The following is a 26,428-nucleotide window of genomic DNA, read 5'->3' on the forward strand; positions in this document are numbered from 1 at the left end:
TCCTTTATTTAAAAACAAAGATAATAAAAAAAGTCCCTCAGTGAAGATCCATTGTCAATCAGTATGCCCGCTGCCGCCTCGAAAAAATAAACAAAAAACGCTGCTTTGCTGACTAAGGCTCCCGTCGTCTGCCAGCCCTGATGTCTGGCATTTCCTAAATATCTTCTGAGAGGGGGTGCCACCTGGTGACATCAACAATTTTTCTTTTCATGATTGATGATGGATCTACACTGGGGGGACATTTTTTTTAATTTTTTTTTTAAAAAAAAAGGTCTTGTCAAAAACTGCCTACAGTCTTTTTTTACACTACACTTTTTTTGTTGGTGATTGAGTAGGGGTACCATGTACCCGAAAATCATTCACATGGGGGGGGCAGGATCTGGGGGGGCTTCCAGATTCTGATAAGCCCCCCCGCCCGCAGAACCCCACAACCACCAGCCAAGGTTGTAGGGAAGAGCCCCCCTGCCCCAAAGGTTCAGGAAGGGGGCGCTTGCTCATCCCTCCCACTTTTATGACCTGCCGGGCTGCATGCTCGGATAAGGGTCTGAAACGAATTTTGGGGGGGACCCCACACCATTTTTATTTCCACCCCATTTTTTTTTTTACATTTTGGTGGGGTTGACTCCACACCATGTTGTTTACTGATTGTTAAGAATGGCTGCCAATTCCTTAAATATCATATGCCGGGACCACTACTTATTTACTGCATGCTTTTTTTTTTCCCTTTTGTGAATTTACTTTCACTTGCCTTTTTGTTTACAATCTTCTCCCCTTGCAAGGAGAAAACATACATTGTTTTTTCCTACATTGAAGAGGAGAACACAGGGCACTGATCGCTGTGATAGCCAATCACAGGCTATCACAGCAATCATGTGATCGAGTACCGGTCCTCCCAGTTTCTGATCATTGGTACAGGACCCAGAGCTGCCTGTGACAGCCCAGCAGTGCAGAACACTCCCTGCACAAACACAGTAGGACATATATGCTGCACCACTAAAGAAGACCCAGTTCCGTGCGGCCACATATACGGGTAGACAATAGGGTTGCCACCTCATCCCTTTAAGCCAGTACACATAGTAATTATACAGGTTCTGATGCTAATATAATGCACATAAGGCACTAAGTGAGTTTAATTACCATCTTAATCTGCCACAGAACCTGTGTAATTAATGTGTGTCCTGCTTTCGAGGAATGAGGTGGCAACCCTAGTGGACACAGCGAGAAGGGGTTAAAGGAGAAGAAAAAGGCAAAACTTTTTTTTCATTTTAGATACAGTAAGGGAGGTATATTACCCCTGTTAGTTTCCTTTTGCCTTCTGTGCCCATTTGGGGAGATTTCCCTTTACTTCCTGTCCTATAGCCAAACAGGAAGTGGGAGGAAATCCCTCCAAAGTGAGGAATCCCTGCTTCTTACCAGGCTCACCAGAACTAGTGTCCCCATAGGAAGATTTCCCCTTTATTCCTGTTCTAATAATAATCCAAAAGTTGGTGTTTTTAACTATTTTCACTGTTGATGACAACAGAAAACAGGACAGATAGAAAGGATAAATCTCTATAATGGGGGACAGCGATAAAGGCTTGTCAGTTCTAAGTTCTAACCTCTCACCGCCCTATCCATATAAAAAAATAATGTTTTGCCTCTAGATATACTTAAACTATGTAGAAAGAAGTATTGAACAGACAAATATCATTATTTTCTATATACCAATATAAGATCTGCTTTCATGTTTCAAGGTTTTATTTTGCTGAGTAAATTGTGAAAAAAATTATATTCTGTTCTTTTCTTCCTTTTGTTATCTTTGAGCGTTGTTGGGCTATCTACCATCTGCTCAATTACTCAAAGCAATTTAGTAATCTGCCTATTAATGATAATTATCAGTGACAGGTGCACTTAAACACCCAATCCTCTATCAGATCTGTAGTCCACAGGGAAATCTCAACACGCTCATTTCTTTTTCATGAATTGTAAAAACATCAACGTGTGCTAGTTTAGGTTAGAAGCAGAAATAAATCATGAATAAGTTAGGGTCATTCCTGGTATGTAAAATTTATGGTGTTAAAAAAAAAGTCTTTCTGAAGAGTGTTTTCTCTTTGATATTATTACCCTGTCAATCAATGTTCCAATCCTTGATTCAAAAACTAGTGAAACACTTTTTAAAATGAACAATATTTCAAAAATGAAAACAAATACTACTAATGAAGACAAACCCATAGTGAAAACCCATACATGTCATTATATATGTAGCACTACTCCCTTGGGAGCTGCTGGTGATGGGTTCCCCTGGGTTACCCATAGCAACAGTACAATAGTTCAGCGACTTCAAAGTGCCTGGCTCAGCCAAGAAACAGTCTAGGAGTTTTGTTTTTTGTGGTTTTATTGAGAACTTGGATAGGAGAAGGGAATGAGTGGGATACTCCAACTTGAATAAACTATGCACAATTTGCTGGGACCTTCAAATATTATTGAGTGCGGCAAGGCTGCTGCTTCACCTTGTCACTAGCGATGAAGTAGTAATTATTAAACCACTTTAGATAAGCTGTACTGTACTGCAGAACACTCTTCAGGGCTCTTCCTGGCACCCCCTTTCTTCCTATTCTTCAGGGCTTTCTACATGGCACCCCCTTTCTTCCTATTCTTCAGGGCTTTCTACATGGCACCCCCTTTACTGTAATACTCCCCGTGTGAGCTAGCTCCTTGATCCCCTGACTTCACTGGAGTGTTCCCCCTTCCTGGGCCAGATCCTTTGGCAAGTCCCTCAGTACTCACGGACACTGTTTTTCCCAAGAGACTCTGTCAGCAGCTCCACCGCCAGTTACACCGTATTCTCTGCAGCTCAGCTCCACACCTGGCCGTCCGCCTAAGACCACCTTCCTCAAACTCTGCAGGAGGAGAGACAGCCATCCACCTCCTCCTGGGACTCTGCTTCCTGCCAAAGACGCCCTGTCACATGCCCCCTCCGCCTTTATGAGCAATCCCGGGATGCATTGCAAAAATGCTCTCCCACTGGGACTCCCATAAAAGCTAATGTGTCACTGGCTGGGTTTCCTCCACTGTCCAATAAGCTCCCTCATTGGATACAGTGGGGACACTCCCTCGGACCCAGTGAATCACACCTGGAAACATGTGACAGGCAATCTAATAGATCAGGCTCCCTTGATAAGCAGAAGGAGCATAGATGCATTTACCTAGCACCTACCTAACTAGGAGGGTGCTACATCTACAATGCATGTGCATAATAATAACTAAAAAACCACTGCGCAGACCTCCCTAGTGTAATATCTACATCCAAATCAAATGAATTGACAAAATAAAGGCAATGCAGTGCTACTCTGAACCAATAGGCCTATAGACCAGTAGTCCAAGACTGCACTTGGGAGGCTGTTAGGATAACCTCTAGCTGACCAGTGTCTTAAGTTCCTGATTGTCAATCTAAGAGCGCCCTTCATTGACTGAGAGTGGTAACATGTTACAATGGTAACAAAAATTCCTTTAAGGGTGTTTTTTTTTTTATTTTTTTGTCTTACTTAAAGAGGGTTGGGCAGCGAGGGGATATAAAAGCAAGTCAGAGCTCTGCCTTGACCTTCTTTTGAGCCCAGACTTCAGAAGATCAGGAGGTCTGCGTAACATATCAGCATTACTTTTTGTTCCTCTATTCTGTCCTGCAAGTTGTCTTAATATATTGATAGCATTTTATATTTCCATTGTAACATCATTCTTTTTGTTGGACTACTTACTTCCGTTCATTATATTTGATTTGATTAGTGGCTCGTTTCTCTTCTGTATAAATAAATTATACTAATAATATAATAGTTATTTTTCTTTTATTTTGCACAGTGGTTATTTATTATTAATATTCTTATTAATGAAAGAGCTACAACAAGGTCTGATTTTGACGTAGATAAAAAATGTTGATCACTTATTATGCAATTGATCACTCTGGGCCTATTAGACACGCCTAAAAACATGTTATCATTGTACACAGGGCGTGTTTAGTATGTCCAGTCCTTTTGCTCTGCTGCCCGGATTTCCCCTGTTTCGGTACAAAGCAATTCAGCTGTGAAAAATCACAGCTATATTGTAGAGTACACCGAGAAGACCAGCAGCAGGAGCTGTCAAAAAGGAAAAAAAAGGCAGTCTGGCAATGTTTATTAACAACATTGCTCAGATGGGAATACAGAAAGTCACATTGAAACATTGTATCATTCGTAACTTTCTGTGCTTTTCATCTACAGATCAAAGAGAGGAACTTCGATCTGCAGATAATTTTACATGTTGAACCCCTAATAACCCCTTAGTTTACTCTAACCAACATTAATTCTCCTTCTCCATTTAATTGTAATGTTTCTGATAAATTTTTTCCTATTTTTTTATGTTTTTGTTTGCTTTGTTCACTAATATTTTTAGACCTTTTACATATTTTTACACGTACCACACAGAAAAAAACGCAAAATTAAAAAATCCCACTTTATCATTTACAAAAATAATAATTTTAGTGTTTTAAACAGGGCAAACAACAGAATAAAATGGACACTTTTTTTATGTAGTAACACAATTTTTGTTAAAACTAACACTGCTCAAGAAAAGAAAAAATGCCTTTTGTTTAGTTTTACTACATTTGTCTAAGGATTGTGAAAAAAAAAAAAAAATTATTGTTTCAGGACAATAATACAATATTCACACACAAAAAAAAAAAAAAACCTTCTTTGTCTTTAAAAAAATGTATGTATTCTGTTGTTATGTTAGGTAATGACAAAATTATCGCCGAATACATATGCTCATAGCAGAAATGTGAAAATTGCTCTGGTCCATAAGGGGTAAACTGGTATAAGAGCCAAAGTGGTTATATTTATAATCCCAGATAGGATCAAAGAAATAAGTGAGGTATTAAATTAACCAAAACAGTAGGGTCTCTTAAATACAATTTCAGGGTACCACCTCTTCCTAATAGATAATGTCCCTTTTCCCATTAAATAAGCTGCAGGCTTCCATTGGCCAGCCCAAACAGCACAGCGGACTGTCGCAAATGATGTCATGATGATGTAATTAGTAATTTCCGGTGTGCCAGGATCCAGACCAGCAATGACCAAGGGATATGGCAGACTAAAGGTCCAGGCTACTAAACCTAAGATGGAATGTGGGCCCTAACAGCATCAGAGCACAAAAAGATAGCATATAGAGCAAAATGAAAGCAAATATTGGAAGTCATGAATGGGAGGAAGTGGTGGCAGCATATATATAGAGGCACTCTAGTAAACTAAAAATAAGATATATTAGAAGATTGTAAAATAAGCCTGTGCACAAGCAATATACAACATACTGCATATGACAAAAAGTAAATTAAAGCATAATTACAGAGAAATGTTACAGATACAGCAGATCCTATTACAAAAATACTGACAAAGCACACTCAACGTTAAGCTCTATAGGAGACAAGGTATCAGAATTATAGATCCAAAAAAGCTCCCTTTGGGAAAACCTGTCAGGGAAATTCTAACCTCTCTTTGCTTTAGTGACCTGCTCTATGACAGTAAATTGCAGCTGCAATGGATTGTCACTAGTTCAGCAAAGTGCTTAGTAATAGGGCATGAAAACTCAGAGGTGCATGTTTTACTCTTGTGTTTCCTAATATGTATAAATATAAATAGGAGAAATAACCGCGCTAAGGTAAAAAGAAAAATCAAAAAGCAGCGACTTCAAGTGCGACCACACCCTTAAATAGCATATAGAAAAATAAGTCGCGCTGCGTGATGTGGGTAAACAAATAAATGTCCAAACAAATGAGTGTCCCAAATATCAACTTGAGTGACGTTGAAAACAGTGAATAACTCCACGGTCTCTTTAGGAAATGCGCTTACCAAATAGCCACTAAAAATCAGCAAGATTCATGAGCCAAGATGTAGTCACAGATCTGGGAGATTGGAGTGATCAGAGTCCTCAACGAATGGTGTTAATGGTGTACATAAAAGAAAAAAACGTGCATAGTGTGATACCGTACAAATAATGATCAAAATTCCACCACCAAAGGAAATCCCTTATTAATTGTGCAGCAGCTCACCAGATAGATGAAATTATGGTCAGTGAATATCCCAGTGTCAGGGAACAAGATATAGAAAAGGAACCACCACCGATTGCAAAGCCTCTTACCAAAAGTTAATTTAAATAAGCAGACAAGGTCAATCCAGAAGAACCAAGAAGCCAAGAATGTCACTCAAATAGCACTGCAAGCCTCTTACCAGACGATAAAACAATCTGTGCAGTATGATCTCTTAACGCCTTCCCATCATAGGTATAGCTTCATGACCAAACGGCATCGATAATGTTGCTGTAAACTCAGTGCCAGAGTGTGATGCACCAGCCAGAGTAACAAGAGAGAGCGCCAATAGTGTGATACAATCTTGACAGATTTATTAAATAAAAGGAAAACACTTACAAACGAAGAAGATAAAAACGTGAAGGATGGGAAGCCGCCGGCCGGACGGCAAAGCGCATCCGTTCCTAGGATAACTTCCGGGATGACGTCAGCACGCCGCGACCTGACGGCGTTTCGTCCAAGAAGACGTTATCAAAGGTACGGACAGCGTGCTGACGCCATCTCTTATATAAGAAAATTTATTGCGATACCCGGAAGTGTTTGAACAGTTCCGCTCTACAACTGAAAACCGGACATCAAGTGACCGGAACAGGGTAAACTACCCCACCATTTTGAATAAGGGCATAAAACAAATTCACTCACCCATAGTGTCTGTCACGTACCTGGTAGGTGAGCCTGACGTGCAGAGGAGGGCCTCTCGTACAACTCCGACTCGTGGGCCTCTGATAGTGAGACAGCGGCCACAGAAGCACGGTGACGTAGGAGTGCCTGTAATCAGTCCAGTAGTGGCCGCAGTGAGCGGGCTGGTATGAGACTGCTGGAAACGAGCTTGCTGGGCTGGAGTTGTAGCAGGCCGGATGAGCAGGGTGCAGGGTCAAACAAGCCGGGTAGGTAATGGTCGGGCAGGAAGGACATAGACGATAGGCAGCAGAGTAATCGGGTCACAAGCCGGGTCGGTACCAGGAGAGCAGCAATGCAGGATCAACAGGCAGAAGCGAAATCTAGAAGACAAGCCAGGGTCAGGGTAGGAAGCAGACAAGCACAGGTTAGAGACAACAAGCCGGATCAGGATCAGAGGTCACAGGAAGTCAGGAACAATACACAGGAAGCTGCAGACCAAACAGCAATGAATCCATGCAGAGAGTCAGTTTAAATAGCCAGCTTGGCGCCATCTAATGGCGGAAAGGTATAACTACCTTATGGACTTCTCTGACATTGCCCCCTCCCAATGGGCAACCTCCGGGTGCCCAACTGGCTCTTCTTCTGGGGATGGCTGCGAAAGAAGGCACGAATCAAATCTGTGGCGTGCACATTATGTGCAGGTTCCCAGGAATTTTCCTCTGGACCATACCCCTTCCATTTGATCAGATACTGTATCTGACCCCTTCTCTTCCTACAGTCTAGGATAGCCTCGATCTCAAATTCCTCATCCCCGTTAACAATTACAGGTGCAGGGGGTCCTGATCTGCGATCAGGAAAGGGATCTGGCACTGCAGGTTTTAACAACGATACATGGAACACTGGGTGTATTCTAAAGGACTCTGGTAAGGTTAGCTCATAGGAAACATCATTAATTTTTCTCCTTACCGGAAATGGTCCTACGAACTTCGGTGCCAGCTTCTTCGAGGGACATGCCAACTTCAGGTTTGTTGTAGCGAGCCATACTTGGTCTCCTGGCCGTAGGAGTAGTTCTCCCCTTCTTTTCTTATCAAACACCCTCTTGTTGTCCTCTTGTGCCTTTGCGATGGTTTCCTGTAACAACAAGTTATTAACGGAGAAAAAATCCAGCGTACTCTGGACAGCTGGAACAGAGGATTCTGGAACAAGATCAGGTAAGAAGGTAGGGTGAAATCCATAATTAGCGAAAAATGGGGACTGCTTGGTGGCGGAATGACTGGCATTGTTATAGGCAAACTCTGCTAGCGGCAACAGCGATACCCAGTCGTCTTGGACAAAGGAGGTAAAGCATCTGATGTACTGCTCCAGAGTTTGGTTAGTCCGCTCTGTTTGTCCATTGGTCTGTGGGTGATAAGCTGAAGATAGGGAAAGTTCAATTTTTAAAGTTCCGCACAAAGCTTTCCAGAATCTGGATGTAAACTGGACACCCGGTCTGATACAATGTTTGTAGGGACTCCATGGAGCCTGACAATTTCTTTGATAAAAACCCGAGCAGTCTCAGCAGCAGATGGAGTACTCTTCAGGGGTAAGAAATGAGCCATCTTTGACAGGCGATCCACTACCACAAAGATAGCGGTACAGCCTTCAGACGGTGGAAGTTCGACTATAAAATCCATGGAAATCATCTTCCAGGGCCTGTCAGGTACGGGCAAGGGTCTGAGTAACCCCCAGGCCTTATTACGAGTAGTCTTACTCCGGATGCAAGTTGTACATGCATTTACATAGGCCTTGCAATCTTTCTCTAATCCCGGCCACCAGAATGTGCGTTGCACCAACTCAGAAGTCTTGTGAATCCCGAAATGGCCCGCCAAAGGATGATCATGACAAATTCCTAGGACAACTACCCGAATTCTTTCTGGTACAAAAATCTGTTCCCCTTTCCATAACAGTCCATTCCTTGGCTGTAACGTGACCCCTGGAGGGCTGTGCGTTCCTGCAGAAGCCTGCTGTAGTTGTGACAGAAGGTCAGATTGCAACAAAAGAAAGTTCCCGGCTGGTAAAATAGTGTCTGGAACTGGTAAGTCTCTAGGGTCCTCAAACATGCGGGACAAGGCGTCGGGCTTGGTGTTCTTTGACCCTGGTCTATAAGTAATGTGGAATATAAATCTTGAAAAAAAAAGTGCCCAGCGGGCTTGGCGTGGCTTGAGGCGTTTTGCTGATCGCAGATACTCTAAGTTCTTATGGTCTGTGTAGATCAGTATCGGGTGGGTAGCTCCTTCCAGCAAATACCTCCATTCCTCCAAAGCGACTTTAATCGCAAGGAGCTCTCGATCTCCCACATCATAATTTCTTTCTGCTGGGGTGAGTTTCCTTGAAAAGAATGCAACTGGATGGACCACATCCTTGAGGCCTTGACGCTGTGATAGAACTGCTCCCACAGCGCTTTCTGATGCATCCACCTCCACGATAAACGGTAAGGATGAATCTGGATGACTTAGGACAGGAGCAGTGGTAAAACGTTTCTTTAATGTCTCAAAGGCGGCCTGTGCCTCAGTAGTCCAGCAAAAACGAATACCCTGCTTGGTGAGACATGTGATAGGAGAGATGATGGCTGAAAAGTTCCTGATGAATTTGCGGTAGAAATTGGCGAATCCTACAAATCGTTGGATCCCTTTCTTGTCCGCGGGAGCTGGCCAGTCAAGGATCGCTGAAACTTGCTGTGGGTCCATCTTGATTCCGTCAGTGGAAAGAATTAAGCCCAAAAACTGGATGCTTCGTTGCTCAAAGTCGCATTTTTCGGCTTTGCATAGAGTCCATGCTGGCGCAGCCGACATAGCACATCTTTAACATGTCTACGGTGCACCTCTAGGGAAACAGAAAATATCAGGATGTCATCCAGGTAGACAACGACAAAGATATCAAGGAAGTCTCTAAAAATGTCATTGATGAAGTGCTGGAAAGTAGCTGGTGCGTTGCATAAACCGAAGGGCATAACTAAGTATTCAAAGTGCCCGAATCGAGTTCGGAATGCAGTCTTCCATTCATCCCCTTTCCGGATACGAACCAAGTTGTAGGCCCCCCTCAAGTCCAATTTTGTAAAGACCATGGCAGATTTTAGCCTTTGAAACAGTTCAGGAACCAAGGGAAGAGGATAGCGATTTTTCACTGTAATCTTGTTTAAGTCGCGGTAATCTATACATGGTCTCAAGGAATTATCTTTTTTCTCTACAAAGAATATACCTGCACCGGCCGGTGAGGTAGAAGGCCGGATAAACCCCTTCTGCAGGTTTTCATCAATGTAGTCCTTTAAGGCCCCTAGTTCCCGTTCGGACAAGGGGAAGATGCGTCCAAAAGGGATTTCGGCTCCAGGAAGCAGCTCGATGGGGCAATCATAGGGTCTGTGTGGAGGAAGAGCATCTGCTCCCCGTTTGCTGAAAACATCTAAGTATTCATGGTAGGGCTTTGGAACCACTTGGCACAACTCTGCGTCTGAGTCAACGCACAACAAGGTAGTTGATGATGGAATTGACGCTGTTATGCAATGTTCTTGGCAATATGGTGACAAAAACTGGACATTTCCAGAGTTCCAATCAATCTGAGGGTTGTGCGCCTGTAGCCAGGGTAGGCCCAAGATGACAGGAAATGACGGTGAAGAAATTGCGTCAAGACGCAGTAGTTCCTGATGGTTATTGGAAGTGATGGTCAGGATTGGTGGGGTCTCTTTGGTTACAAGTCCTGATTTAATGCAAGACCCATCAGCCAGGAACACGGTGAGGCCTTGTCCTCTGGTTTGCAGTGGAATGCGTTGTTGAGCTGGACAGGTCTATGAAACAGCTACAAGCTCCTGAATCAATAATAGCGGTCACAGACACAGTCCTTCCAGGAAGCTGGAAAGAGATGGGCAGAGCTATGTGAGCTGAGCTGGCAGGCAACGGTGACTGGTTAACTGAAGAAACAGAGAGACACTTACGCCACTTAGCTGGGCAGGTGCGCACATAGTGACCGGCTTCTCCGCAGTACAAGCAAAGGTTATTTACACGTCGGCGTTGACGTTCTTCTGGAGTCAATGAAGGGCGGATCAGACCTGATTGCATGGGTTCAGGTGATTCTGGAGCAGGTGGAGCAGAATTTCCGAAGACCGGGTTGGAAGGGACAGAATTCCTATGTAACATCCATTCCGGGCGGAACTGTTGTGTAGATCTTTCAGATCTGCGTTCACGTAAGCGGCGATCAATCTGAATTGAAAGAGTAATTAACCCTTCCAGGGAACTTGGCACTCCAACCCGGGCAAGCTCATCCTTAAGACTTTCTGAGAGACCCAAACGAAACTTGTGACGCAGGGCTGCATCGTTCCAAGCGGTATCTGCGCTCCAGCGTCGAAAGTCAGTGATGTAGTCTTCAACTGCTCTGCGGCCTTGCTGGAGAGCATGTAGAGCTGCCTCAGCGGTGGTGGTCCGCTGTGGGTCGTCATATAGCCGTGACATGGCATCAAAGAATAATTGCATGGAATTGAGTTGTGCGTTATTCTCTTCTAACAACTGGTGGGCCCAGGACTGTGGTTCATCTTGAAGCAGAGAGATGATGAATCCTACCTTAGTGGATTCCAGGGAAAATGTCAGTGGCTGCAGAGCAAAGTAAAGTTGACATGCGTTTCGGAACGCTCTAAACTTACTCCGGTCACCGGAAAACCTCTCAGGGGTTGGTACTTGAGGTTCAGGGGATAACATCATTACTGTAGGATTGGTTACAGTCCCAGCTTGAATACCAGATGCGGCAGAGGTGGGAACTGAGGCAGGGATAGTTGTTGGTGTAGTCCAGGACAGAACACGTTCCTCCAGATGAACATATCCTTCCTGTAGCGTCTTAACTGCTTGAGAAAGCGCAGCGAGGTGCTGACAGATTTCATCCACTGGAGAGGGTCCTCTTGCAGGCTCAGTCATGGCTGTTTGGTACTGTCACGTACCTGGTAGGTGAGCCTGACGTGCAGAGGAGGGCCTCTCGTACAACTCCGGCTCGTGGGCCTCTGATAGTGAGACAGCGGCCACAGAAGCACGGTGACGTAGGAGTGCCTGTAATCAGTCCAGTAGTGGCCGCAGTGAGCGGGCTGGTATGAGACTGCTGGAAACGAGCTTGCTGGGCTGGAGTTGTAGCAGGCCGGATGAGCAGGGTGCAGGGTCAAACAAGCCGGGTAGGTAATGGTCGGGCAGGAAGGACATAGACGATAGGCAGCAGAGTAATCGGGTCACAAGCCGGGTCGGTACCAGGAGAGCAGCAATGCAGGATCAACAGGCAGAAGCGAAATCCAGAAGACAAGCCAGGGTCAGGGTAGGAAGCAGACAAGCACAGGTTAGAGACAACAAGCCGGATCAGGATCAGAGGTCACAGGAAGTCAGGAACAATACACAGGAAGCTGCAGACCAAACAGCAATGAATCCATGCAGAGAGTCAGTTTAAATAGCCAGCTTGGCGCCATCTAATGGCGGAAAGGTATAACTACCTTATGGACTTCTCTGACAGTGTCCCAAATCCAGGGCAACCACATTTTACGGTATGCGAATATACATTGCTGCATATCACTTGGCACAACCGAGGTGAAATTGAATTGGACTAATATATAAAATTATCTTTAAAATAAACTAAAATTAAAATAAGAGCAAGCAAATATGGGCATAACAGGGCCATCTAGCGCTCAGAAAGAAGGACAACTAAGGCAAACGGCATTAAAGACCGCAAAAAAGGGCCAGTTAACCTTATTGAGTAATTACAGGTCAGATTATAGCGGAATGTGTTCGAACTCCAACCAAAGATCGACATTACAAGCTAGACCACATATTTAGATGTTACAAAAATATTTAGATGTTACAAAAATATATATAGGAGGCTAAATCAATTGCTAAACACTTTCATTATATCAGCAATAGGACATGTTCCCAACAAATGAATAATAACATAATTAAAATGTTATACAACAAAAATGTGTATTATTAATTCTGATCTCAATAAACACTATATTATGTAAAATAGTGGAAAAAGGATTATAATCTACATCTGGGGTTTTGATTATACCCATATGTAAATCATTCAAATAAATTATATAAATATGATGAAAAAAATTTTTTTGAAATAAATTTTTTTATGATGAAAAAATATGATGAAAAAGACATGGTGAAAAAACAATACAGATAAGGTGAGGGATTAAGAGTTGTCCAAAAAAGCATTGACCTCAATGTCAACGTTGAGGCCATACGGTACATAACATTTTACCAGATGTATCCAGGACATCTCAAGTTTCGAGATGCCCCTCACTAGAGGCTCACCCCTCCAATGTGGAACAAAACGATCTATGCCCAAAAAATGGGTATGTCTAGGGTCTTTGTTATGTACTGCTGCATAATGTTTGGATACTGAGTGTTTAGGAAAGCCCTTCCTTATATTTGCCACATGTTCGTTTAGTCTAACATTAAGTGGGCGTTTTGTCCTGCCTATATATTGGTGTCCACATGGACATTGAAGAAGATAAACCACCCCAGTAGTTGTACATGATATAAAGGGCTCTATATTGTGCTTACGTCCTGTACTATTAGATACAAATTCCTGAACTCTTCTTCGTTTATTGGAACTGAGGGTGCAAATTTGACAACGATTGCACCTGTAATATCCAGTAAGTTGTTGCAAAAAACTGGGTTTAGGGACAGGGGGCTCTAAGATATTGGGAGACACCTTGTCCCTCAAAGAGGGAACACACCTAAAAACCACCTTAGGTTTAGTGGGTAAGCTCTCTCGAAGCACCAAATCGTTGTTTAATATATGCCAATGACGTGCAATAAGATTTTTTATGGTCATATGTTGGCTAGAATATGTTGTCACAAATGGCAGAGTAAAGGGGTCAGCCTGGTCTTGCCTTCTAGATTTGCTCAACAGGATCTGTCTATCGGTTGATCTCACCTCAGACAGAGCATGTTGAAGGAATTCCTCATTATATCCCTTATCTAGGAATCTAGTTGTTAAAGTTTGTGCCTGTCTATCAAAGTCACGAATGTCAGAACAATTCCGCCTGATACGGAGGTATTGGCCCTTGGGAATGGCTCGCAACCAAGGGGCGTGGTGGCAACTCTCGACAGGAATATAAGAATTCCTGTCGGTGGATTTGAAATGGGTGGAGGTGACAAATTGTCCATCCCTAATGGAAATATTCAAATCCAAAAAGTTGACACCAAGTTGACTGCATTCGTAATTCAGGTGTATGCCTCTATCATTGGAGTTGAGATCCTCCAAAAATAAAGAAAGATCAACTTGTGTGCCATCCCACAGGAGGAGGACGTCATCGATATACCTAGCCCACAAGAGGATTTGTGGGCAATGATATGCATAGATGACGTCCTCCTCCCATTGGGCCATGAAGAGATTGGCAAGGGACGGGGCATACTTGGCCCCCATGGCCACGCCAGTGATCTGACGATAAAATTGGCCGTTATACCAGAAGTAATTGTGTTGTGCTGCAAATTTAAGTAACTCCATAATAAAGGAAATTTGAGCCTCTGGTAAGTTGGAATCTCGAGTTAGAAACATGTTAACGGCATTGAGGACTACCTCATGCGGAATTACCGTAAAGAGGGAAGAAACGTCAGCTGTAACCAACCATAAATGTTAAGTAGGTCTTAAGTCGGCCAACATATTAATGACATGTTTAGTGTCCTTAATAAATGAAGGTGTGGCCTGAACTAGAGGTTGCAAGTATGTGTCTATATATTTCCCCACCCGGGACGTCACAGAGTCAATGCCACTGACTATGGGACGCCCCAGGGGGGAAACAAGACTTTTATGTAATTTTGGCAAATAATATATCACTGGAGTGCGGGGGCACTTAGGGACCAAAAATGTCCTTTCTTTGTTGTTAAGGATACTGGAGTTATAACCCTTCTCTTCCAATGATTGTAAAGTTTTTTTATATGAGACTTTAGGGTCCTTAGGTAACAACACATATGCTTGTCTGTCACCAAGGATACGTTGCATTTCACTCTCATAATCTTTCTTATCCAGTACCGCAATACCTCCCCCCTTGTCTGCAGGCCTTATCACTAAGTCCTTACGTGCACACAGGGAGTCTAATCCCTTTTGTAGATCTGATGGCAAAGAAGACTTATGCACTTGGATGCTATCCAAATCTCTTAACATGACATCCCTAAACACTTTTAATGAAGGTGCCAGGCCACCAGGGGGATTGAATAGCGATGCGTTGGCAAGACCAGAATGTTGAAACTCCGTACTGACCACTCTATTCTCTTTAATAGGGTTACTCAAAACATAGCGCTTAATGTTGACCTTACGGACAAATCTGTGAATGTCCATATAGGTCTGAAACTTGTCCAGCCTTTTAGGCGGGGCAAATTTCAAACCCTTATCTAAAATTAACTTTTCTTCATTACTCAATTCAGTGTTACTCAGATTAAAAATCCCCGTACCTGCTAGCTTTTGCTTTTTTTGAGTTGACTCCTCCTGCCTCCTCTAGTTCCTCTTCTGGTTCTGCCGGGCGTTTTACTCCTTGCAGAGCCCTGGGAAAACCCCAACCTGGGTAAATTGAGCCTGGGTCATTGGAGCTATGGGGCTTGTTGTTATCACCTACTAATTCCCTTGAAGAGTGAGGGGTGGAGTCATTATAAAAGCCTACTGTGTTAGCCTTCTGAGAAGATTGTACACCACTAGGGGCTTCATTATCCCTAAGTGGGTAAAATCTATTCTGTATCGGGACATTATACTGACGATTATCTGCCCTATTGAATGAACGGTCTCTATCCTGCCACTGACGGTCAATTCCTCTTCCTCGCATAGGCTCAGAGGGAGGGTCATACCATTGAGGGCCGGATCTTGGAGGACTGTAATCAAAACGTCCTTGGACCTGTCTTTGTGGACCATAATCAGGCCCCTGATTCCTTTGTGAGTGGCGAGGGTCTAAATATTGGTCAGGTCCCTGTCTCCATTGAGGTGTATTGGAGTAAGGGGGCTGAGTGTAGGTCCCTGATTGATGGCCTGGACCATCATAGTATTCTCGATTCTGGTATTGCCAACTCATATTAGGGCCTGGAAGATTATGATTTCCATTAGGTCTCCCTTGATATGGTTGGTGATGACTTTCCTTATTCACAATCTGCCCTCTGAAAAGCCTCCTATATATATTTTTGTAACATCTAAATATTTTTGTAACATCTAAATATGTGGTCTAGCTTGTAATGTCGATCTTTGGTTGGAGTTCGAACACATTCCGCTATAATCTGTCCTGTAATTACTCAATAAGGTTAACTGGCCCTTTTTTGCGGTCTTTAATGCCGTTTGCCTTAGTTGTCCTTCTTTCTGAGCGCTAGATGGCCCTGTTATGCCCATATTTGCTTGCTCTTATTTTAATTTTAGTTTATTTTAAAGATAATTTTATATATTAGTCCAATTCAATTTCACCTCGGTTGTGCCAAGTGATATGCAGCAATGTATATTCGCATACCGTAAAATGTGGTTGCCCTGGATTTGGGACACTATGGGTGAGTGAATTTGTTTTATGCCCTTATTCAAAATGGTGGGGTAGTTTACCCTGTTCCGGTCACTTGATGTCCGGTTTTCAGTTGTAGAGCGGAACTGTTCAAACACTTCCGGGTATCGCAATAAATTTTCTTATATAAGAGATGGCGTCAGCACGCCACCCGTACCTTTGATAACGTCTTCTTGGACGAAACGCCGTAAGGTCGCGGCGTGCTGACGTCATCCCGGAAGTTATCCTAGGAACGGATGCGCTTTGCCGTCCGGCCGGCGGCTTCCCATCCTTCACGTTTTTATCTTCTTCGTTTGTAAGTGTTTTCCTTTTATTTAATAAATCTGTCAAGATTGTATCACACTATTGGCGCTCTCTCTTTTTACTCTGGCTGGTGCATCACACTCTGGCACTGAGTTTACAGCAACATTATCGATGCCGTTTGGTCATGAAGCTATACCTATGATGGGAAGGCGTTAAGAGATCATACTGCACAGATTGTTTTATCGTCTGGTAAGAGGCTTGCAGTGCTATTTGAGTGACATTCTTGGCTTCTTGGTTCTTCTGGATTGACCTTGTCTGCTTATTTAAATTAACTTTTGGTAAGAGGCTTTGCAATCGGTGGTGGTTCCTTTTCTATATCTTGTTCCCTGACACTGGGATATTCACTGACCATAATTTCATCTATCTGGTGAGCTGCTGCACAATTGATAAGGGATTTCCTTTGGTGGTGGAATTTTGATCATTATTTGTACGGTATCACACTATGCAAGTTTTTTTCTTTTATGTACACCATTAACACCATTCGTTGAGGACTCCAATCTCCCAGATCTGTGACTACATCTTGGCTCATGAATCTTGCTGATTTTTAGTGGCTATTTGGTAAGCGCATTTCCTAAAGAGACCGTGGAGTTATTCACTGTTTTCAACGTCACTCAAGTTGATATTTGGGACACTCATTTGTTTGGACATTTATTTGTTTACCCACATCACGCAGCGCGACTTATTTTTCTATATGCTATTTAAGGGTGTGGTCGCACTTGAAGTCGCTGCTTTTTGATTTTTCTTTTTACCTTAGCGCGGTTATTTCTCCTATTTATATTTCTGCTTTTTGACCTCTAATTGCAGCTTAGGTTTATCCATCACATGGATATTTTTGAATATAGAGACTCCAGATCTGTTAATACAGATGGAGTTTTTGAATCCATTCCCAATAGTGAGACGGACATGAGTGGCCTATTCATGCGATTGAAAAATCTACTCGTGTCAGAAACACACACTCAGTGGGACATTGCCTTCTTGGACACTTACACCAAGAAGTCTATGGTACCGAGAAGCCTCCGGTGGGAGGTTAGTCCTCAACTAGACGATGTGGACTTGGAGGACTGGTACAAATATTTCAATGAAGCTGGAGTCAATTTTTTAAGATATTTGACAGGCAGGAAAAACGCCAAACTCTCCAGATTGGATGAGGAGATCAAATTAGTCAAAGAAAAATTTACTCCCTTCAAAGAAAGTGAGGAATACAAAAATGCCTCAGCGGAATTATTAAAGAATCTAGAGAAAGAAGAAAAGGACCAAAAAATAAAAAAACGAAAAAAATATAATAGGGATTTACAAGATTACTTGACATGTACTGTTTTTGAATGGCAGAAAAAACTACTTGGCAATTTGAATGTTGAGGAAGAGACAATGGATACATCAGCCACTCAAGCAGTGGGAGTACCCATGGTCCCCCCGACTTCACAAAAACAAAAGAAAGGACCCCGTAACAAGGGCCGACGTCCATCCTTTAAATTCCCTTTCAGAGGGCAGATTGTGAATAAGGACAGTCATCACCAACCATATCAAGGGAGACATAATGGAAATCATAATCTTCCAGGCCCTAATATGAGTTGGCAATACCAGAATCGAGAATACTATGATGGTCCAGGCCATCAATCAGGGACCTACACTCAGCCCCCTTACTCCAATACACCTCAATGGAGACGGGGACCTGACCAATATTCAGACCCTCGCCACTCACAAAGGAATCAGGGGCCTGATTATAGTCCACAAAGACAGGTCCAAGGACGTTTTGATTACAGTCCTCCAAGATCCGGCCCTCAATGGTATGACCCTCCCTCTGAGCCTATGCGAGGAAGAGGAATTGACCGTCAGTGGCAGGATAGAGACCGTTCATTCAATAGGGCAGATAATCATCAGTATAATGTCCCGATACAGAATAGATTTTACCCACTTAGGGATAATGAAGCCCCTAGTGGTGTACAATCTTCTCAGAAGGCTAACACAGTAGGCTTTTATAATGACCCCACCCCTCACTCTTCAAGGGAATTAGTAGGTGATAACAACAAGCCCCATAGCTCCAATGACCCAGGCTCAATTTACCCAGGTTGGGGTTTTCCCAGGGCTCTGCAAGGAGTAAAACGCCCGGCAGAACCAGAAGAGGAACTAGAGGAGGCGGGAGGAGTCAACTCAAAAAAAGCAAAAAGCTAGCAGGTACGGGGATTTTTAATCTGAGTAACACTGAATTGAGTAATGAAGAAAAGTTAATTTTAGATAAGGGTTTGAAATTTGCCCCGCCTAAAAGGCTGGACAAGTTTCAGACCTATATGGACATTCACAGATTTGTCCGTAAGGTCAACATTAAGCGCTATGTTTTGAGTAACCCTATTAAAGAGAATAGAGTGGTCAGTACGGAGTTTCAACATTCTGGTCTTGCCAACGCATTGCTATTCAATCCCCCTGGTGGCCTGGCACCTTCATTAAAAGTGTTTAGGGATGTCATGTTAAGAGATTTGGATAGCACCCAAGTGCATAAGTCTTCTTTGCCATCAGATCTACAAAAGGGATTAGACTCCCTGTGTGCACGTAAGGACTTAGTGATAAGGCCTGCAGACAAGGGGGGAGGTATTGCGGTACTGGATAAGAAAGATTATGAGAGTGAAATGCAACGTATCCTTGGTGACAGACAAACATATGTGTTGTTACCTAAGGACCCTAAAGTCTCATATAAAAAAACTTTACAATCATTGGTAGAGAAGGGTTATAACTCCAGTATCCTTAACAACAAAGAAAGGACATTTTTGGTCCCTAAGTGCCCCCGCACTCCAGTGATATATTATTTGCCAAAATTACATAAAAGTCTTGTTTCCCCCCCGGGGCGTCCCATAGTCAGTGGCATTGACTCTGTGACGTCCCGGGTGGGGAAATATATAGACACATACTTGCAACCTCTAGTTCAGGCCACACCTTCATTTATTAAGGACACTAAACATGTCATTAATATGTTGGCCGACTTAAGACCTACTGAACATTTATGGTTGGTTACAGCTGACGTTTCATCCCTCTATACGGTAATTCCGCATGAGGTAGGCCTCAATGCCGTTAACATGTTTCTAACTCGAGATTCCAACTTACCAGAGGCTCAAATTTCCTTTATTATGGAGTTACTTAAATTTGCAGCACAACACAATTACTTCTGGTATAACGGCCAATTTTATCGTCAGATCACTGGCGTGGCCATGGGGGCCAAGTATGCCCCGTCCCTTGCCAATCTCTTCATGGCCCAATGGGAGGAGGACGTCATCTATGCATATCATCGCCCACAAATCCTCTTGTGGGCTAGGTATATCGATGACGTCCTCCTCCTGTGGGATGGCACACAAGATGATCTTTCTTTATTTTTGGAGGATCTCAACTCCAATGATAGAGGCATACACCTGAATTACGAATGCAGTCAACTTGGTGTCAACTTTTTGGATTTGAATATTTCCATTAGGGATGGACAATTTGTCACCTTCACCCATTTTAAATCCACCGACAGGAATTCTTATATTCCTGTCGAGAGTTGCCACCACGCCTCTGTTTTTACCTCATGATAGTCTATACATATCTAATTTAGTTGTAAGAATTTCATGCCTATACGAATCTAGGGAGTGCTTAGACACCTGGATATAAGCCGTATAGTCACTAGAAGACACTAAAGACCTAATCAGCTGTTTTAATGATTAAGAGATATATTTTCAGAGTTAGTAATCTCATCCTGAATGCACTGAATAGTATCCTTCATCAAATCTAAGCTACAGTTATCCAGAATTTCGAGCCACTTATCACAGAAGTATTTATTGTTTTTGGAAAAGAGTGTCTAAAAATCAAATTTAGACTGCTAGAAATATGTTTGATTCTTAGGTATTTACGTTTCTTGCATACCCCCTTATTATTTAGGGAAGTGACATTCGTTGCAAAGGGTTCATTGGTCTGCTAAAATCGAATAAAAACCAACTCAATATCTGCCTGGATGAATGCAAAGGTTTCTACTCGTCTATTAGTTAAAGTATTATGGCCACCAAACAACTGCAAGAAGTGCAAAAATGTGCATGATAAACTTTAGGTGTGTTGGTCCTGTGCCTATTATTTTTATAACAGTGTTCTACAAACTTGCATACAACAAATTGTGGCTCCCACATAGATAAAATAATGACATCTGTTGCCATAATATATATATTTTTGAGATGGTGGGGGAGTGGTGTGATGCTCGGGCGGTGGCACAGTTTGTTCCCATTGGAGTGCTGCTGTTTGGATGTCCTGCACCTCTCCTCCGACTGATCACTTCTTTGTAAATATGTTCATACTATGCAACTGTACTATATGATATGAAAATATGCAATTTAAGCTCGTCTGAAAAATCCACTTGCCCCAACTATGGTGTTTCTGTAACTACTATGTACATTTTAACACTGTACGATTGTTAATCTATTCATGTTGTGAAAAATTTAAAAAAGTCAAAAAACTATTTGAAAAGAAAAATAATGACATCTATTGCTATGGCAAAATTTTTGCATAGAATGTTTTACAGAACATTAAAGTAGAACTGTTGGCAGGCTATAGACATTTAAATAATGCATTTACATTCTTAATAGGCAATACATAGGCTTTAATATAAGCCCCCTCTGTAATCACAGACAAGAAGCAATTTGTCATCAAAGTTCACAATGGAAACACTTTTTCTTTGTTTACATTAGAGATTAGAAGGCTGGTAGGCTGCAAAATCTGTGGATCTGCTGAGAGAAAGTAAATGTAAAACTAAGAACCCTCAGCAGCAAATTTGAGGATAGATTACTTCACTGTGCATGCAGCTACAGGGGTCAGTTCCTCTCTTGGAGCTACCGCATTATGCTTGGTGCTTTTGAGTACAGGGGAGTAGGTGACTCCTTCCACCTTCCATGTGTTGGAATCTGCTGCCCTCTACTGTCTGTATTTGCAAATAGTTGTTCTTCATTCAACTGCCACTTGATAGTTGGAGGTCTGGTTGCATAGCAGATTAGAGTAGATAGAGAAAAGTAAATGGGCTGACTGTGTTCCAGGCTGTTTGGACAAAAGTTGGGAGATCTTCCCATTATTGCTGACACCAGGAATAATGATGCATCATCCTCAGAGGCCCTGTCAAGGATTGAGGAACTGCCAACTTTATTATCAAACCCACACTTCCACTTAATAAAGGTTCTGATTCTCAAATTGACCTACAGGTTTAGCTCAATATCTTGTATGTAGGAGGGGCATTTGTCATAACCCACCCCCAAACGATGGGCTGCAAATGATACAGCGCTTGGCTTGAAAACATTTGAGGAGAAGGATGTACCATCAATGCTGTGTAAGCTCAATCTGACATGGAGTTTACACAGGGTTAGGGCAGTGAGGAAACAGATTGGAATTAAGAATTATAAATAGGTGGGTATGGGGGGGCTTAATCGGGTGAGATTCCTTGAAAATACTGTAATAGTTGTTTGTCATCTGCAAATAGTAAAGCAAAATTTTGTATAAGCATCAGATTCTGACAATAGTATGAGCTGTGTATAAAACCATATTTTCGTAAGGTAATAAAGCTTACACTGCAGATGGCCTCTTTCTATTTATTTTTAAGTATGTCTGCTTGTCTGCCGCTTTGAATCAACTCCTGATTTCATCTGTTGCTCTGTCCTGTCATAGGACAAATTTTAAAGGACAAAATATCTAACAAGCACAATCGTTCACTACTAAGCTGGGTAGTGGGCTGAAATAATTCGAATTGGAAGGGAGTAGTGACCATCTGCAAATGAGCAAGATCCCTTGGATGAAGAAAAAACAACAGCCACTTCTGACTACACAGTTCAGGCAACTAAACTACCAGGCAATTCACACTCAGGAATGTATAGACATTAAACAAAAAACCGACTTCATAATGTAGCAGGATTCCCAGCCGTTTTGCTGGATATGGGTCCCCCTGGGTCACCGAGTGTAACAAAAGTACCTTTGTGCATGTTTCTCCAAGTGTGAGCACTGAGACAATGACCAGTCCAGTATCTTTGTTTTTTTTTTTGTATTTATTGAGAACTTGGATGGGAGAAGGGAATGAGCGGGATACTCCTTTGGCCCAACTATGCACAATTTGCTAGGGACAACTGAAAAATGCCGATTGGCGCTGAATTGATGCTGTTTAGATGCCGGTCAATGCCGGTTGACGCTGGTTAATGCTGGCTTGCTGCCTCTTAACTCCAAACTGACTTTGGACTGCCTTATTGCACAAAGAAGTCTTCTTTGAGCTCCCTTAAGCACTCCTTGCTGAGGTAGCTACTTGTACTACTGCTGCGCTGCTAAAAACTTCCGGGCCCACACCGGCACCCTCTTTCTCTCCCTTATGTTCAGGGCTTAGACACTGGCACCCCCTTTCTCTAAGCCTTCTCCACAGGTTAGCTGGCTCCCGGATCCCTCTGACCTTCTGCAGTGGTCCCCTCTCCTAGGCAGACCCCTGGGTGTTTTTGAGTACTCATGATACTGTTTTCCTGGAAACTTCTGCCCAGCAGCTCCACTCGGTCCACAGCACACTGAATCCCTCTCTGCAGCTCAGCTCAACCTTCGTCCTCTAGGCCGACTGCCCAGGACACCCTCACTTGCAGTGACAGGAGGAGAGACAGCCGTCACCCTCCTCCTGAGACTCTGCTTCCTGCCAAAGACACCTTTTCACATGCTCCCCTCAGACTTATAGCCCATCCCAGGGTGCATTTCGGCAAACTCCGCCCACTGGGATAGCCACAAGCCCTGGTGTGCTATTGGCTAGGTCTCCTCCACTGTCCAATAAGAGCCCTCATTGGAAACAGTGGGGACAGCCTAACTAAATGATCAGGCCCCCCTGATATGCAGACAGGGCCACATATATGCTCTTTCCTAGCACCCACCTAGAAGGGTGCTACAATAAAATTAGTAAAGGTAACACATTTTAAGTTAAACCAGAACTTCAGTGAATTTATTTTTTCCTTTTATATAGAGTGGGGAAAGTCTTACAAATTGTTAGGTTTTATTGTTGTGTGTGTCCCCACTGGGAAGATTCAGCCTTCTTCTAGCCAAACCTATAGTAAATGGGGATACAGAGTCCTTTAGTAACCTTTAGATTCCTTTTAGTGGGATTTTCTTCCACTTTGGGTACATTTCTTTGCATGTCAAATATCTGGGAGAGTACTTTAGGAAATAGTTCCAAAATAGGGAGGCAAACATCAATAATACCTGACAGGACTAACTCTATCTAAACTCTATCAAAATAATACCTGACAGGTCTTAGTCTATCTAAACCAAATAAATTTAAGATTTTTCAGGTAACGTTTACATTTCCAATGTTTGCATACGCACATTTACGACACAGTAGGTCTTGTAACAAAAGCTCTCATTTGCCAGTAAGTGCAGTAATTACTACGAGACTGGAAAGAGTTACTAAACATCCCAATACATGGCTTGGTTATCTCTTGCCCAGTCCGTGGGATGACTTTTACATTTAAACTGGCCAACAGGTTAATATTATAAAGGAACCTGTCCTGAGAGAAATATATTTTTTTTGAAGTATGGCTTTCATCAGACACATTTCTTTTAATCTAGTTTTGTTCTGCCTTTGGGCGTTCTTACACCGATTTCCAAAGCATTATGAAAATATCCCATAAAAGAAGGTAAAGTTTGGCTTATAGTTATTAGCAGTTCTGACACCTATGATCATTTGTTTCATGAAACAAGATTCATTCATAATATAAAAGACACCTGCTTTATAAGGCCCTCATATGATCACAATGTATGCTTGAGCTTGGGGTAGAAGTCTGTGACAGATCTTGAGAAGTAGAGCAGGCCTTTGCCATACTCTGCAATTAGAATGGACCCAACGGTCAAATTAAAAGCATACAGTACACTATTCCACCAATAAAAATTCATGAATGGTTAAGGAGCAACACCAATGAGGCGGAATGGAACTGGCAGGCAAGGTAGGAGTATGGAACCTTATACAAAAGTATATGTCATTGCTCATCAGCAACGTGACGTGCGGGAAACTCGGTTGCTACTCCTAGTAGCCTTGCCACCCTAGCCTATATGACCTATGGATACATCTCTTTAGATTGGCTTGTAGTTATGCACTCCGTATTAAGAAGTTGGTTATTGCAAATGTACATGTGTATCATTTTAGATACTGTATTAGATTTGAACTCATACTCATATCATTTAACTAACACACATACAACTAAAATTGACCTATAAGGGTCTGGACATTGCTTAAAGCCAAATTCCAGTAATATAAACAAAATGCCCCCTTTTAGTGGTGTTCCCTCCCACTGCAAGGGTTAAATGCATGTTATGTCTAAGGGTAGAGGAATAAGGAGAAAAACGTACCTTATTTCTCTCCACCTGGGTCCCTCCAGCTCTTCGATAGATCCTCTACAGGTACCTCTTATACCCTAGCCTCCTCAATATACAATATAGGGTTGATGCCCTGTATTGTAGTGATGATACAGAGGCTCTGACCACAGATTGAAGCTGGACAGAGGAAGAGAGAGGCAGAGCTGGCTCAAGTGGGGAGATAGGTAAGTGATAGAACCTGCATTTACTACAAAGACATAAATGTTTAAACCTTGTAGAGCAGGAGAGGCCACACTGCAAAGGTGAATTCTGGATATGCCTTGAGTTGAGATTTAAATGCATTTAGTACCAATTTATGTACATCACATTTGCTATAAATGTTCCTAATGAGCATTAATAGATTTTGGTAAAAATAGTAACTCATAGCAACTATTTCTACGAACCTATAGAAATGTGAAAAATAGAATAGTTGCTATGAGTTACAATTCTTCAATGCTCTTTGAATTACATTAATTATGACACTCTCAGAGTTCACGAGTGCTATTCATCTCCTTCGGGTACTTATTGTATATTCGTTAAAATATTGTTTTTTCTCATACATTTTTGGGAGCTGTATAAATCTGACAAACATTTAAGAAATGCAGTACTTCTGCTCCCACCCACAGCCTCTAATGTGGGAATACAACATTCTTGCTGCCATTGAAAAAAAAAAAAAAAAAAAACCTGTTAAACTAGATCAGTGCAAGGTCACTATTTGCCATTACATCATGGCTAAAATACACAGATCTCAACAAAATCTCCTTAGCTCTTATGCAAACAATACACTACTGTTTTGTTGCATGATGGACAAGGGGAAGTATAGTTTGGATTTAGATTGTAGGCCCCTAATCTCAAATGAATGCCCTTTAGTAAAATGAACAATGTAAAACCCGATATCCACAGTTTTGTACTATAAATTCTAATACCAATTTAATTTTGTGCTAATAATTAATACTAATGCATTCACTTCAGGAACTCCCTGATCTCTATAATGCCATATGCCATACTTAGCCTATCATTTTCTTCTCCAATATGCCCCTGTATATGCAGCCTAGGTTAACTGCTTCCACTCCTCAGGTTCTACTGGTAGATTCTGGTTCTCTGTGTGTGCATATTTCTAGCTATATACCACATTCTTTATTCTATTGGTTGAGTGATGCGCTTTATTCCATCTATTGCTTATTGTAATTTCTGCTCTGACTTGTGAAGGCGTTGTTGCCTATCTTTTGTGGCCTTCACAGGCTTTCTGTACATTAATTCCTTTGGAAAACTCGATAAATATAAAAAAAAAAAAATACTAATACATTAACCTTAATATGAGTTCTGTGCAATCTACCACAACAAGTCTACTACAGAGAACACATTATGGATGAGGGTGTGTTTCCTGAATCAATGCTGGGTAACCTCCTATTTCTCTGCATTGAAACTTCTTGAATCATCATTCTTTCTGCAAGTGAGACAGCAAAGAGCTTTTGTAGGTGGTTTTGGAAATATATTTTCTACATTACCAACAG

This window comes from Pelophylax lessonae, assembly GCF_965119305.1.
Source record: "Pelophylax lessonae genome assembly, chromosome: 2".
Lineage (NCBI taxonomy): Eukaryota > Metazoa > Chordata > Amphibia > Anura > Ranidae > Pelophylax > Pelophylax lessonae.